We start from the raw sequence: 3,198 nt of genomic DNA, 5'->3' as shown, positions 1-3,198 counted from the left end.
CACATCCATATCAGTGTTTAACTCATTCCAAACTGATGGAAGATGGATTCCTACTATCATTAGCAAAGGTAGTTGGATCACCATGCAACAAGCAAAACGTCGAAAAAGGCAAAGACATGAGAGCTCGTTTATCTCTGCTTGGAAGGGTAGAATCCGAGATTTTAAGCTTGGAGCAAATAAGAATAGCATCAAAGAGGTACTAGTGCAACATGTGTTCATGCATAGAGAGCTGTGTTTAGAACCTGGATCTTCAAAGCTTCCAATGCATAGACAAAATTGTAAGAATTTGATTCTTAAATTTTTTCCATTCTTAAACATGGTTTAGGTTTTTTCATTATAATATTTGTTTGTCTTATAGATGTCTATCCCTCTAATCTTGAGGAATGGCAACCAGTGAAGTCTATTGTTGATGTTATTGATAATATTTGTTTGTCTTGTAGATGTATATCCCTCTAATCTTGAGGAATGGGCAACCAGTGGAGTCTATTGTTGATGTTATTGATGTTATACATGGTTCAATTGGAGAAGAAATGTATAGAGTCAGAAAGAAGATAGAGCTTGCATGAGATTGGAATATTCTTTTATGACCATTCTTATGTTATTCCTATGTGGTGTTGCCAATGGGGATCAATAAACCTCTTTCCTTTGCTAGATTTTTCAAGCTTTGAGTGGCCTTTGCCAAGTCCAGCTATTAGTGAGGCCTATAGATGTAAGATATTTTCTAAGATCCAGAAAGCATTAAAATCTAATATCTCAAGTAGGCTAAGCAAAGTTAGTTTGTTTATGCCTATTAATATATTTATTGATTTCTTCTCTAATATGGAGATAAGAATAATAAAAACCATGCTTTCAGTGAAGAGACTAACATATGATCATGTCATACAATTTGTTGATGAAGGATGGGATACAAGGACAGAAGGAAAAATTATATGTAAGATAGATCAAGACTCTATAGCTTGTAAATATATGATTGCTACTCAAAATTTTATCCTTAGCTTTTACTATAGTCGATGGCATTTTGTTGGTAGTAGTCTAGTTGCTTTAGACCAGAATCTTGATGATTTCAGCAAAGATCCTATAATGGATCTTGATATTTGGTTCAACAAGGATATTATTGCAATCTTAAAGATAAAAAAATCATGTACGCTACATCAACTGAGGATGGATTTACAACATGAAGACATTGAACTACCATGCTCCTTTGTATTCCAACTTGACAAGAAACAAGTAAGTTTTCACATCATATTATATCTACTTAGATGTATATCAAGATCTCACTTCCTAACTAACAAACATTTGTAATTTATTTTTTGCAGATATCGAAAAGGAGAGAAAAGAATATACACTACAAGGACATTCAAAAAAAGATATATTTACTATCAATATAAAATATATGTGTAAATTTTGTAGTAGATGTCTATCTGCCATCTCTATGAGATATACAAGGGATGAATGGCAAATTTCTATATATGAAGGCTTACAAGGCAATATGGCAAAGCTATTTCTTTTTTCGAGAACTATCCTTTCTAGGATTCCTTTTGCCTTTCTTTGATGCCTTGGGTATAGAAGGTGTGGGTAAAGGTGTTGAAGTTGTGGCTTCACCTTCCGTGGCTATAGACACCGCATCTCCTTCATTGTGTAAATCCCCACCAATCTCTATTGTTGGTTGTATACAATTGACCATTGTATACTTCAAGAGCTTCGCTCTGACGTACCAAACATGCTTAGATGCATAGCAATCCTTCAAAAACTGTCACACATTTATAGGAAAAAGAGTTTTAGTTCATTATTGTTCTTACAATAGACTATATTTTTATCATCAATGGACTATTTGCAATGAATATCTATGTTAAATTTTAGCATCTTTCATATTACCTTTACATGTTTATCATCATTAAGATAAACAAAGTTAACCATTCTTCTAGCATTTGCAATCACCCTCCAGCCACAAGAATGGCTATCATCATGATGAGGACACTGCAACCACCAACACAAAGTAAAATTATGAAATTTACGGATGGTAGTTCATAAAATAAACTTATGTTTCAATTATTTTAATCAATAACTTACCGCAACTTGTCTATATTGCATTGTTGCAAGCAAATCAGAGGCATAGGGGGCCTTTTCTCTAGCTCTTCAATTAATCTTTTTACACCTCTATATATAAAATATATTCAAATTTAGAGTACTTACAAAAAAAAGAATTGAAATATCAAGGAGCCCTTTGATAATATAACTTACAATTTAGCATTTCCATGGCTTCCTTTCATAGAGTTGATTAAAAAACATTGCTTATCCACACAATCTATTGCAATCAAGCTCCAATGAGATCTGAAAGGAATCATATCTCAACAAATTAGTAGGATAAAATCTCAAAAACTCTAATAGAATATTGAATCACTTACTTTTCATTATATGGAATTATAAGGAGCTCCAAAGTATCGAAGTCAATCAGATTGAACCACTGCTCAACAAAACTTGTATCAAGCTCGTTCCTCATAAAGTATGAGATAGATGGATCAAGAACCTCAATTTTTTGTTGCATATTCAAAGGAAACTCATGCATTACACACCTAGAAAAGGCATAGAAATAGTGAGTATAAACAAGAAAAATCTTATTGTTAAAAAAATATCAAAAAGTAGAAGTAATTATGGATGGATATACCTTAGGCTAGCAAGAATAATACTATCATTTATTTCTCTTCTTTTATCCTTAAGAATCTGAACACATGCAGCATTAAAGGAGATAATGTCAGCTCTTTTGCCTAAGTCGCCAGGTAAGAAACAAAACACATTGAATCCTTTTGGATTAGTTGCTTCAAGAAGGGTGGCCAACTCATTTTCAAAGGGCTCTAGTTGCTCTACTTCCCTTTCTTCAGCCCTTTGTCTCCTATAGTCTCTCCATTTATCTGCATGTTCCTCTTTAGCTTTCTCCTCTTTTTCATGTTGCCTTGTATCCCTCTCATGGGTGACATCCTCAACCTTGAGACCAAAATCTTCTTTCTTTCTCCTAGCTCGGGGCACATTAAGGATATTAAATGTCTTCTCATCAGTGAGGGAAATTGGCTCAAGGACCTTTGAAAATATATATCTTAGCCTCCTAAGAATTACCATGTCATTGTCCATGAGTGTGAGCTTATGAGCATGAGCAGCACAAATATAGGCATCTTGAAAAAACTCAACTAAAAAATCATCTGT

At 33.6% G+C, this 3,198-nt stretch overlaps 1 long non-coding RNA gene across 1 annotated transcript; it reads right to left on the bottom strand.

Annotated features, from left to right (window-relative positions):
• Positions 1-1,888: 1,888 nt before the first annotated feature.
• LOC148012081 (uncharacterized) lies at positions 1,889-2,566 on the bottom strand. The gene is made up of 3 exons (XR_015689011.1): positions 2,406-2,566; positions 2,242-2,331; positions 1,889-1,977 (listed from the first exon to the last, which is right to left on the bottom strand). It is a non-coding gene; the product is annotated as an uncharacterized LOC148012081 (long non-coding RNA).
• Between the last annotated feature and the right edge of the window lie 632 nt (positions 2,567-3,198).

Source organism: Lygodium microphyllum, chromosome 27 (assembly GCF_053477565.2).
Source record: "Lygodium microphyllum isolate KBCC chromosome 27, Lygodium_microphyllum_v1.1.10, whole genome shotgun sequence".
NCBI lineage: Eukaryota > Viridiplantae > Streptophyta > Polypodiopsida > Schizaeales > Lygodiaceae > Lygodium > Lygodium microphyllum.
The sequence above is the reverse complement of the archived record's forward strand: the minus strand, read 5'-3'. Positions and strand labels throughout refer to the sequence as shown.